At 43.9% G+C, this 13,598-nt stretch overlaps 1 protein-coding gene across 1 annotated transcript in view; it reads left to right on the forward strand.

Moving 5' to 3' along the window:
• The first annotated feature begins 3,641 nt into the window (after nucleotides 1-3,641).
• mical3a (microtubule associated monooxygenase, calponin and LIM domain containing 3a) overlaps nucleotides 3,642-13,598 on the forward strand; it is a 61,813-nt gene continuing 51,856 nt past the window's right edge. Inside the window, exon 1 of the mRNA XM_078282841.1 lies at nucleotides 3,642-3,926. The gene's annotated coding sequence lies outside the window, so the exon portion shown is untranslated. The remainder of the gene's footprint in view (nucleotides 3,927-13,598) is intronic.

Raw genomic sequence — 13,598 nt, forward strand, 5'->3', positions numbered from 1 at the left:
CTGAGTGAGGAGGATCCCTCCCTTTGTGAACCAGTGGGCGTGTGACATCATCTCTGGGAGGCTCCCGCCACCCCCCCCCCCTCCGTCCCTCCTCCCCGCTTCCCCGTGTCCGACCAATCAGCACCGAGGGAGAGCCGGTCACGTGAGAACCCCCAACCCCCCCCACCCACCCCTGAGTCCCGGTTGCCATGACAACGAGCACTGGTCCAGGCAGCATCTTGCTGTGGTGAGAAGGGGGGAAGAAGTAGGAGGGAGGAGAGAAAGACAGAGAGAGGGAAAAGGGAGGGAGAGGACAGACAGAAAGAAGAGAACAAATCCCAGCTAGAGGAACACCTTGCTGCCTGTCTTCCCTCCACAGTAAGTACTATGCCTTTTTTTTTATCCTCTTTCATCATCATCACCAACACAGGAGAATGAATGAATGAATGCTCGATGCACGCCATTGTCATCGGTGTTTGATAATGCGATACGGCAGATGTGTCTTTGAAGATTTCAGGGGATGACATCACGCCTCGCATAATTCTTTTGTTATGTTGGGAATGTGTGCAGCCCGCCTCACCTTAGGTAGACAATCCTTTGTCTGCACACATCAGTCAGCTTCCACTGATCCAGAGTGAATGGGTGTTGACAAACCTCACCGGTGAACAGAGGAGTGGTGGAAACCGCGGTGTTCAGTGCAATTAGGGGCAGTTTCATAACGCGGCGAAACTCTCTCTGATGTGCTGTGAGCACTCTTCTTCTCCTGACTCCTAATCTCCTATCAGCCCTGTTTTTTACTGCTCCGCCAAGTCTCTTTCTCCCTTTTTCTCTCTCACTCTCGGTTGACATCCCGTGTCCCCCTGTGGTTTGTTTAATTAGTGAAACCTTCCAAATCCAACTAGGTCAGCCTGTTCTGATTGGAGGCCTCAAATGTGGAATGTCCTTGTGATGATGGAAACAGTGCGCTTTCCTGAATACGAGTTAAACTGTTGTTGTTTTGACCTAGCTTCGGTTTTAACCTATTGCAATAGCGTGAGATATGAAAGATCATGGTGCAATGTTAACGTTTTCATGTTCAATTACATGGAAAAGAGTTGTTTTTCATTATACACTTACCCTTAATTGCAGAAATATCTTCATTTTTTAACACCGTTCTTTATAGACACTTTCCCCCCTGAACTGACCAATTGTCTTACCCTGTTAAAGGTAACACATGTAATGAATAAGGATTTTTTTGTTTTCCTGGTAAAGTTACAAGACATTATAGTGCCATTATGCACTTACACAGTCCTGCAGCAGCACAGGACCCCAATTCACTGTGCTGTGCAGGAGGAAGTCAGAAGGTTAATGTTTTTTCACCGCCCTAAAAGAAAGCATTACCAAGGCTTCTGTTTTTACTGAGCATGTGGGAGAAGGTATATGGCCTGGAGCCCATATTCCACCCCGGTCCTTAATCAGATAATCCTCATAATAAGCATTTAATAGAGGAAATAGTTGTTTGGAGGTACACTAATGATTATTTAGTTTCCTACCAAACACAGTCTTTGTCTGTGCGCCATGCAGCACTGTACTTATTCAAGGCAAATGACATTTGACTGTTGAACCAATGGTGCATGACCCATTCATGATAACCTGGGTAGTGGCTGGCATTAAATTCCACAGATACCCCACGTATCTCTTCCTCTTCAATCTTTTATAAACATGCAGGCTTTGAAGTCTGGAACAGATATTTTGCACTCTATGGCACAGCACTTCTTACATCAGTTGGCGAGTGATATACGGTCTGCTATCATGTAACACTAGCAGCAGACTTAACTATTTCACTGCTGTTGCAAAAGTATAGTGGATGAAACCGATCCTTCCACAAGGCTGAATTCAAGCTGAAGTTCACGGAGTATCTTTGCGAGGGATTACAAATAGCTTGTGTCTCTGTGCGCTCTCCAAAGCAGCCGCACCAGCCTATCTGTCCGGTGACAGGAGGTGACAGGAAGGTGTCCGCCTTGCTGGATGCTGGAGAGGGAGAGACAGACCCTGTAATGTGCAGAGAGCTGATAGTGGCGGAGAGTGGTTCCTCCTTCCAGCACACCTAACAACACATTCTTCAGCATGTGGCCTGGACACTCACCAGAGAGCAGATAAAACCCTATTTCTGACCAGAGTGTCCGAGCTTTATCTCAAGTGGTCACAATTGGACGATGCGGTGTTTCGCTAGCCTGCGGTTCAGTTGTTGAAAAAGCACATTTGCTGCTGCTGTGACTTTGATAGTTGAATGGGCTTGAAGAAGGGCCTGCATGTCGTTGACCTTTCCCTCTAAACAGCCAAGACACTTGGGATAATTATTAGTGCTATTTTTATTGGGTTATTTAGATTTACAGTCTGGTCTGCTGTGCTGTTGGCGCGTAGGTTTACTCTTGATATGCTTGTTCTAAGCAGCATGAGGAGGAGTCTTGGATTGTGATCTGATTCAAAAAGGACAAAGGAGTCTATCAGTGACAATGTGGATTTCTGTCTGTTGGCAGCAGCCACAGACTCTCTGTGCTACTGTTTCCATGTGATGTCTTGCCATATACGAAAATGATTGTGTGAAGCCTATAATTTTCCCAAGTTGTAATCTTAAGACATTCTCCACAAAGTCAGACTTCAGCCCCTGTAAAACCGCCGCACAGTGCATGTCTAGACTTTGTTAGAAGACAAAGAAATTATGGGAATTCAACAGGAATGATATTTTTCCAGGTTTTCTCCATGTAACAGACAGGTAGACAGACACATGTGCAGACACAACAGACTCGCTGAGACTGAGAAATTATATCTTAGAGTCTATTCATCTTCTTATGTCACACAGCCATGTGGAAGAATTATGCCTCCTTCAAGTGCTCCTCGTACTTCTTAGCTCCTAAGCCATATAAACGCTGTGTCATGTGTTTGACTGCTTTTCGTCCATTACTCTGATAACTCAAGTGAAGTACTTGAGGTCAACCATGTGACAAGTGCATTCCAAATTTCAAATATGGGCCTACTCGTGTTAAAATGGCAAAAAAATATTACTATTACTAAATTGAACCTGTAACAAAAGTAGTTTTTAGTTGGCTGTTTTGTATTCTACACATCAATTGTGGCACAGTGCTATTTTGCTGCTGTGGCAGAATGAAGAAGAAAAAACACACATCTGGCATGTAGTTGATGTTTCAATTAGCCAAAAGTTGTATATTTGTTCAACTAGACATAAATGTGCGTGTGTGCATGTACTAGAAAAACAATGCCAAATAATTACATATAATATAATATTAAATTAAATACATCACTTTTACCATCAGTTGTTGACATTTCATCCACCCGCTTCCTAAACGTCACATCTCGGCAACTCGTGTATGATAGAAAACGCCTACAGTCTCAGTCATATGTACAGCGCTCTAAATGTATGAAGTCGTGATATTTCCGATAGCATCTGAAGGCAGCATTACCCCCCCTGCCGCTTCGCCTACTGCAGCGTCACGTTGGAAGAGACCAATCGGATTAAACTGAGTTGAAACACGCTCGCTCACTCCAAGGAGCGGCGGGGGTTTCTCTCTTTAGAGCTGTAAAATAATCCAATTATACTGCGAATGTGACATCGTTTCGTCCCAACTGGACAACATACGATGCTATACTGTTTATATAACGATGAGTCTCGATGAAATGAGAGACACTGTAACGTTTGGGTAACGTGTTGTTATTTATAGACGTGGTTGCGGTCCCCTCCGTACCGTCGACATGGCTTCGACCGATCCCTCTCTGTCAGTTTCAAGTTGCGCCTTCTCTGCTGTGTGGCTGCCTGGTCTGGCCTTAACAAGCATTACCCGCTAAATAATAGGCCAGTGAATGCTGTGAATTTTTAGGGGGGAAACCTGCATTTACAAATGGATTCATCCTCGCGCTACACGGATGGATTATAAACACACGCTTCAAAGGTAAGACGAGATATTCGTCCCGACCGCTTGCTAAACATGGTGCATTTTTTCTCTCTCTCTGGGATCCACGGACTGCACCTCTGCACGTTTGGGAATGTCACGCTTTGGTGATTTTCATTGGGCAGCTAACGACTCAACAACATTATCTTACATTAATACCGACTGTAATATCTACAGATAGCATGTGCAATTCTCTAATGGTGCATCAGTGGCCATCTGTCAACCTTGCTTTTTTGGTGCAATATAGCAGCCTAGTCCAGTCGAGTCTAGTATGGATAACGTTAGTATCCTGCGGAATGCAGTCCGATGGATTTTGCAATTTCTTGAACGAAGTAATATAGTATACAAAGCTGAATTCCAGGAGACATTTGGCAAATAACTGATTTGGTACATGTTATATGATGTGATATAGTTTACATGAAACACTTAGATATGTGCCTCTTTCACTCAGGACAGGTTGACATTCGAGCTTGTGAACTTGCTGGACTTGTGACAATATGGCATTAATAACACAATAAGGAATTAACCGGCAAAGATAGGCTAATTACATAGTGCTTGGTCAGGCTCTTAAGGAAGAATAGCTATTGTTATTGTGGTGTTTGGAGTAAGAACTGTGATGTTGCTGAGGGTACACATGTTGTGTAAGCCTAATTTAGATTTCCTTCTGTTTTTTATATTTAGATGTTTACATATATTTATCTCCTTTTATAGCCAGTTCTGCTCCAGTGTCTATTGGAAGTGAAAGAAGGTATCCAGCTGAAATTGTCCAATGCCTTCATAATTTACTTTGTGCAAACTACCTCACCTCTGTATTTTGAGTGTCTGTTTCTGTCTGTAGTGTCATGGAGAAGAGAAGTGATATGTTTTGGTAATTTTGCAGCTTATTTTCACGGTCAGAGCTCAGAGTCCCAAACTGAATTATGCAAATCTTCAAGGCAAACAAGTAGACTCCCATTGATGTTGCTGCTGTTAAGAGTTTGAGGGTTGCACTGATCTACTGAGCCACACTGATATACTACAACAAAGTTAGACCGACACCTGTTAGACCGGGAATTTTTCATACTGTGCAAGATATGCGGCTGTCATCTTCTGTTACTAATGTCCCTTTTGTCAGAACTGTCCTGTGTGCCTCAGTTATATTTGCTTTTATGGATGTTTTTGGTGTCAGTGTTGACTGAGTGCACACCGACGGTCAACAACAATACCATATGACTCCAGCTGACCCAGATTTAGCCATACATCAACACACAGTAACAAGAGTCAGCCTGCGGCTAGATGGAGCAGTCGGGTCCTGACCTGACAGGCGCTTCCCCTGGACAAAGACTCTTACCCTGTCTTTGCGGAATGATGGAGCATTTGTTATATTGATTGGTGATATTGAACTCTAGTCTTGTCTTGTTTGTTGCATTTTATCTGGTTTCTTTTTCGGCCGTATTGGCTCCAACGATGCTAGACTTTGTTTTGGCAACTTCTCTGGGGTCACTGGCTATAGCTGGGCAGGCAGACGTTCGTCGGGATGTGCTGCCCCGCTGCAGCTCCCTGTGTTATCATAACTCAGTTCCCCTCCCAAGAGATCAGGATGTGGAGCAGAGGAGGAGGAGGATGTTTGCTGGCTGGCTGACTCAGCACAAACACACAGATAACTGGAGAAGGCTCCACTTGGGTGGAAGAAGCTAGGTCAGACTTGCATATGTAACCTCTGGTCTACAACCCCCCCTGCATGGATTGGAGAGCACAGTATAGGTGCAAGAACAATGACACTTCAATCCTATGTCTTGTACATCTGTGGAGATGGGTTGGTCAGACTCATGATGAATGCTTTTTAAAGTCACAATGAAATGAAAAATGACTTTTTCACCTTGTTAGCTAATTCTCCATATCATACACTTATCAAACAATAAATGCCACCCCAAAATACCCCAAAATTATTTTGTAGTATTTTTATATCAAAATCACATTGCTTTTACTTGGTTACTTCATGCTGTACCAGAAGGACCGTACCAGAATACTCTCACAGATTTTTGAACAATCCCCCTCTGCCTCTCCCATCATAAAAAACCTGGAAACTGGAACACAACTTTCAAAGTGAAATGGGTGGCAACATGATTTTTGGGTGTTCACCCCTGAAAACACTTTACTTTTCCTAAGACACCATGGTTGCGATCCTGTCGGCCGGAATTTATTAATTTTGAAGAATCTGGAAATTGTGATGGTTCAAGATCATGTGCAAAGCACTGAAGTTTCATCCAGGTTTGTTGTGGTCCAACCTGCCCACTTTTGAACAGTCACTCCCTATGTTATGTCCCACCCAACATGCTGTTTCAACTGGAAATACGTTTAATTATGCAAGACACCATCGAAATGCAGTTTCCTTGTGACTTTAAATGAACTCATGCACCATTGTGAATGTATTAAAACTGTCCTGCTTGGAATTAATGCAGTTTTGATGCTGGATGCACCAGTGTCATCCTCCGCATTTTGTTCCATGCAGGGTAGTGTGTGGATGAGTTCAGGGAATAGGTGAGGCGGACTGAGTCACTCTGACCCCTCACTGAGCCGTCTCTCAGAGGAAGAGAGGGAGAGAGTGAGTTCCTGTCTAGCTCTGACCCCCCATGGCCCTACAAAGTGCCCTGGATTTGGAAACACCGCCAGATGAAAGGAAAGGGGGAAGGAAGTCCTCTGAAGTCAGCTCCTGCTGTGTCATGAACAGCTGGATGTATCCCAACTGTCAGGTTTTGCCCAGAGGTCTGTTGCTGCGGTTGACTCATCAGAAGTGCGCTGGCCCCTGTGCTGTCAAACCAGCTACGGCAGACATAATGGGCCGCACATTGGGAGACCAGGTCCAGTCCGCTGTCTGTGTGCCCTTAAAAGGAGACGTGTCTGTAATTGGATGCTCACGGTATGCTGTTAACCGTTTGAGGTTTATGTTCTGCAGCAATCAATTACTGTAAGGAATTCAATATATTGAGCCAACCGTCATGTTGGCTTTTCAAACGTTTCCTTGTCTGAATGAGGTCATGATGGTTAGCCTATTCCATAGTGCTGAGTCAGCCCTCTCCTGGGACTCCTGGAAAAGTAGGCCCTCACACACTGTAAAACCCAGCTATGTTTTTAATAGAATGATAATAACTTATAAAGAGAAATGGCAATACATCTCCAGCTAAACGGCCTCGCAGATGCAACAACATTAAGGTTATTATGTGTTTATTTTCAGAATAAAATGCAGCCCAAGACTGTAAAGTATAAACCCAGGACCTGGCCTTCAGAAGGTCAATCCCAACCGCTTTCACAAATCTCTGAGGTCCTGCGAGGGCATGGCTCTAGTTAAAGCTATGGGAGCAGATAAGGTGATATCCGCCACATTCTCCCTCCTCGCTGCCAAATACATGCAATAAAGTCTTGAATTTAGAAACACAACATTATGTCAAGTGGGTGTGGAGAGCTATTAACAAATGCATTGGCTTGAAGTTGTGTCTAAAGCACAGTAAGTGGTCATAGTCCATTCACTGTGCCGATTTCCTCCAGCCACAGATTAAAGATTTAGCAGGAACTGCTTGGCTGTTCCTTATACCTTGCAGGTCAGAAGTGGGTCAGTGTGACAGCTGCATTCCACAGGCCAGTCAAATGAGGCTGTTTACATTTAGCCACTCTACTGACCCTTGATCACTACTGTCGAGCTGCGCAATCTAATTTTTCACCTCTGTGCAGGATGAAATTATCTAGTATTAATACAAGCTTCAAAACACAGGTCTACATAGTTGTTGTTTCCAGGTCTCTCACACAGCATATTAGTTGGCATGCTAGGTAGTTAATCAAGTGATTCATGAACTGCATGCATGATATCTTTAATATCTCTATCTATTTCACTGCCAACTCCACTCCCATGTGCACTTAGCACACTGGATCCTTATGACTCCAGGCCAATAACTTTGTGGAATGGAACTGGCTCTACTGGAATGTGTTGCCTAGTCAGTTTCATGATGCAGAGGGCTACCTATGCTGGTACTTGGCAGGCAGAGGGACATCTAAAATGACCTCTGGAATGGCTGTCATTAGTCACTGCCAACCTGGAATCCACTACTGCACCGGTGAGCTCAAGTTAAGTGTCCTTTCTCCTCTGAAACGCATCCTCACCTGTTGAAATCTAAACTATGCCAGACCATGTAGTCTGGGATCCACATGATTAATAAACCATGTCTCTGTCCTCTAAGAGACTAGAGAGCAATAACACCCAAGGGTGTTGCTACCCAGCGCTGGGCTGATGTAGCCTGATAGATTGAGGCCATGCTGTTACCTTTCAGGTCTTATTCTGCCACAGCTTTATGTTCCCAGACCTGCATTTGCCGTGTTTTTTCTCGCTAACAGCTTGTCCTTTTTAGCTATCAGGCTTCAGGAAGCGTCTTAACAGCTGCTGTGCCTATAGCTCCCAACCTTCCTCCAAAGTCAGGCTCTTTCACTGTAGTAAACCCTTCACCCCCCCAGAGACCACATCATATTTCACATTCACTCTCTGGTTGTGTTTGAAGGAGCCCCGGGGCCTTGTTATCTTCTTATCTGGACATGAGGCGAATTCTTCTCTGGCAGTCTTGACGGAGAGACAAGCCCACTAAAAGTTCATTCCCAGAAGAAAGTGAAAAGGCTTACAGTAGGCTTGTCTCTCCCATCGTTTCTCCCGTCAGGGTGGGGTCGCCGGTCTGTCTCGGGGATGGCCAGCGCCAGGCCACAGCGACCCTGACGCACATCAAAGCTCACGCTCAGGGGGGCACTTCCAAATGACCCACGCTTCCTTAGCAGCTGATGCTATGAGCAGTAGAGGTCTAGTCTTATCATTGAAATGTGGGGATGAGAGGCTGATGGCATAGTGGTTTGTAAGGTTGTCTCCCAACTGGAGGGCCCGGGAGAATTTCCCCTGTGGATGGTTATTCGGGTATATTTAAAAAAAACATTGCTGAAACTTTGGGTAACCCTAATTCGTCGTGCTTATGCCTGACTTAAGCCTAATTACTAGGTTATTAGCATCATTAAAGTGTTATTGCTTAGGTGATTAGGAAAATAAAACTGTTCCTGAATGTTGTTTTATAATATGCCTGTTTAGTGAGGCGTATAGATAGAAATAGGGTACAGTTTGATAGAAATACAGTTTCAATCCAGTGGGAAAGGGGTTCCCTCCATTGCTGTTAAGAAGTCCACATGGTTCCCAGCTTTGAAAGTTTGTGGATTTTAAAAATGTATACTAAGGATTTAAATGTTTTTTAAAAAGGAATGGGTGGTCTTAATTAAAGTATAGCACTAAATTCATCAATATGCCTCAGCCCTCTGGACCCCCCCCAAAAAAAATACAGAAAACCCAAAGGTGGGTATCTGCGCTGATATACTGTAGCAGTTAAAAGCACATTAAAATGATTTATTTCAACATAATTTCTTGACTTCTTGAACAATATCATGTCTTATCCCAAAAGATGCCAATTTTGAGTCCATAAATGTTACCAAATAAGACCTTAAAAGTCATTGAATAGTCCTTGAATTTGATGTCCAACCCTGAGTGCACTTTCCGTCACCTCTCCAACTCAGGCTGTCATAGCTTATTTGGAGAAATTAAATGAAACGTATAACATTATACAAGTGTTGTCTTTGATACATCTTTCTACTTCTGTTGTCAGACAACTCCATGACTGTAAAATGTGACTTTATTCAGGATCACAAACAGAACCAGGATCACAACAGGCCAGGAATTATGTTGCTTAGTTGTGACATCAGAAAGAGAAAATGACAGTGAACAAGCTAACATTAGCACTCGGTAACTGTGTGTGGGTTGTTGTCTGCGTTGTGCAGCCAATTGTGCCAGAGTTGCTGTGCACCTTTCTGCACTGGATTTTAACATTGGCATTAGTGGGACGTCTCCTTTCATGGGGTGTCTGCTTTTCCCTCCTTTCTGGTCACGTTCTTCCCCCCTATTTGTATTTATTTATTGAAACATGACTTGTACCCAAATACTTTTCACCTACAGTTTAAACGTAGTCTGTGCTGCACCTGCCCAACAATTAATTTGTCTAGCGCCTGCAGCTTGTAAAATGTGACAGGGATTAAAGTGTAATTCGGGAGGAATCTGTTTTCATGCTTTCTCCGGTAAAGCTATCAGCATGTTTCATGGCTCTGTGTGGGTGTTTGGTTACCTTCCTACTGGATTAGTCTGCGGCTCTGCACAGTTCACACAGGAAGGCCTGTCTTCCTACGGTCCTGGGTGTGCTGGACTGTTTAGTGGAGCTGGCAGGAGGGAGATGAAATGATTGAGCAATGTGAGGCTGGAAAGCAACCACTCTTGCATATTCTCACGCTATTATCTGTTGGATCCTATGTGCACAATCCCGAATTTGAATTCTGGGTGTATTCACTTGTTTTATTGACAGGGTTTGACTTGCAGATGGAAAATAAGCTTTTTGGAACTTTCTCAACTCAAACTCAAAACTCTGGTTTACTTCAGTTTTAACAAAAGTTACGTTTCAGTGACCAAAGCGAACAAAAATTTGCCAGTTTGTTGTTACAATTACGAGTTTTAGTAGTGCCTGCTTCTCACTGGCTAACCCTAATATCAAGCAAAGTATAGTCTTAGCTTTGCCTGCATGTTTACACCTACTCTCCTCCTATGCATCCTGGGCTTCACCCTAGTTGTTGGTTTGGTTAGAAAACAACCTACTCAAGTGCAAGAGGCCCTCGGGGTTGTTAGGTTGCTGCAGCTGCTTTCCTGCGGCCTGGCAGGCTGTCACAAGTCAATCTTCGGGATTGTTTGAGCCTTGGAGAAAGGTCAAGGCAACTGCAGCCCTAGTTAGAGGCGGTAGGTAGGTGGGTAGTCGGTGTAATGGAGCAGAGCGGACTCCTGGTAGCTCATTCTGTCCGTTCCCCCCATCTCACGATCGCCATACGTCTGCCACTTGTTTACCATCTGAGCTGCTCACAGCCCCACCCTCGCACTGGGATTAGAGAAAGCAAGTGTGTGTGTGTGACAGGATTATGGCTGGTGCTGGCTGTGTCTAACTGTTGCCTGTTCCATCTAAGCTTTGCTAAGCAGCCATTAGATTCTTTGTTCTTGTCAAGCACTATGGGCTTTTGACCCGGAGCCACAATGGTTTGTCTGAGGCATTGATGTTCATAAATTTGGATTTAATACATCTAGTAAATGTTGATCTGGGCTTTTTACATAGCAGACTACTTCAGAGACATCATTCCTTTGGCAGTGTTGCAATGTCATTGTTCCTGTAATCAGTTTTTTATCCTCAACTTTATTCTTGGTCTTTCATTTCTTGCTTGAATTAACTGTGAAGGTCAGAATATAATGAGCTTGTTTCTTTGTTTTTGCACTTTTGTAACCGTTGACAACAGCTAAATCCATGTCTGACATCAAGACAGGAGATGGATGACAGTAAGAATAGACTGCGAATAAAAACCTAGACAGCGTAGGAATATCACAATCAGTGAAGGCTTACCAGAACCTCTCAGTTCGACCCCCCACAAAGGAATCATAAAATGTCACACAGCAGTGGGAATATGAAGTTCACCTCAGCCTTTCGTAGGTAATTTTCAGCCTGGCGGTTATATTCAGCAGCCATCCAAACGGTCTGGAATTCTGTCTGTTTGCCGAGGCTCTTCGAAGTTTAAACATTGGCTTTGTAATTAATATGGGGGGGGGAGAGCTGACACGGTGAGCAGAGCTGTACTGTAGTTTCCCATGGCCTGCCAGAATAAGAAACATACCATGGAACTGACCTACATGCATTGTACATGCTATCCAGTTATGAGCCACTAAAGTTAGTTATTTTAAGTCTTGGCCCAGCTGTTTATATTCCTGTCCATCATGTGTCTTAAAGCGAAGAGAGATGAAGGAATCGATTTGAACATGTTTTCTTTGTTATGAAAAAACGGGGATCCACTGAGATTGGCATGTCAGGTATTGTTGGAGGTGAATCAGTTGCTGGTGTTGTAATATAATTCCTGTCCAGAGCTCCATATATTATTTTCTTTTCTTTTGCTATTTGCTTTCTGCACGGTTACATAAAACAGATGGGTCACAGATGAAAAGGTGCTGTAGCATGCTGCCCCGTCTGAAGGCATCCTCTCCTTCTTTCTGTCCTTCTTCCCTCTTTCACCTCCCCTCCTCCTCCAGCCTCCATTCCGCAACGGTCATGAGTAAGCCGAGGAAACTACTCTCTGTTGGCGATGTTTGCGCACCGCTCTCAGATTGCACTTCCTAGTTTCCTGGGAAGGATAGATCTGAGTATATGAGTAACTGGATACATGCCACCATCTCACTGCGCTCTGGTGTGAAATATGCAAATGAATGACGGAGATAGCCAAATGTCAAAATCCCTGGAAGCTTGTAGCCAAATCAGTGGATTTGAATGGGCGATGCTATTGATAACAGAACGCAGGGATAGCTGCATTTTACTGTAATCCCGCATTTTCCTCGATCTCTCTTATGGTTGTTTTCACGGCTGCATAGCTGCGGTGCCTGGTCAAGTTTTGTTATGAAAGGCATGAAGGTAGACGAAGTGACGTCGGAGCTGGGATTTGAGAGGTTTCCTAAATCAAATAGCTCTGGCAAGTACTGGCAGGCCGTTCTAATCGACCATGTTGGACACCCATAAACAAACGGTCCGGGCGAAGGCTCAGATTACCCCGCAGGCATTACTAATAGAAATTTGATAAGAGAGACCCTTTGTTGTCGCTAAATATTCCCCTGAGTAGTCTGAGAGAGAGATTTTGAGTTACTCGAGGCTAATTCTTTCACTGGCTGTGCTATTTGTACTTTGTAACCAATCCATTTGAAATCCCCTGTCATGGTTGGAATGAGTTTGATATAGGCCAGTAAATTCAGGAATGTAATAGCGCTCAAATTCAGTTAAGCCTTCTCTCTTTTGGACAGAATTGGAGGGTGCACTGGCAGCAGAACTGAGCAGGACCAGTATTAATCAAGCGTCTTGGAGCAGGACTGCCTCCGATCTGCAGTCAGTTTAGACTTTCAGATTACATAATGTGAGAAGGTCAAGTGTAGCTGGTCATGGTCTCTTTCTTGGTTAGTTTTTCTATTTAGGCCCAACTGTAGCCATACAGTTATGTACTGCACAATAAATAACACAATCCATAATTGAACAGGCTCTAATCTTGAACAGATACCTGGAAGGTGGCTTGTACAGTGAAGGTGTAAAATCATTGTTTACATTTTTACTTTGATGGAAAGAGAGTGAAAATGCCTTTAAATACTTGAAATATATTTTAAAATTGGCTGAACTACATTAAGCAGTAAGCATGCTGAGCAATAAAGAGGAATGCATCCTTGTTTCTGCTTTACTGGGCAGCATGCAGTGGAGTAACAGGAAAGATTGGGGAAGGGGGGGGAGGGGGGGGATGACACATGGCACAAGCGATGAGCTGTACTCAAAAACAGGATGCTGCATGCACATGGTGTACGTCTTGGTTCACTGAATCCCAGAACACCGCATAAGTGATGAATTTGACTGGGTGCATGATATTATTCCAGTGTGCCGAGTATTAATTTGTCAGGCAGTGATTTTTCTATGTAGTGTTTAAGTGAGGGCAACGTGAAATTCATATATTTGGCTCAAAGACTCTCGGTTGCCGCCGCTGTCGGAAATCCGTATCGGTCGTGGGAATTAAAGC

This window comes from Centroberyx gerrardi, chromosome 4, assembly GCF_048128805.1.
Source record: "Centroberyx gerrardi isolate f3 chromosome 4, fCenGer3.hap1.cur.20231027, whole genome shotgun sequence".
Classification (NCBI taxonomy): Eukaryota; Metazoa; Chordata; class Actinopteri; order Beryciformes; family Berycidae; genus Centroberyx; species Centroberyx gerrardi.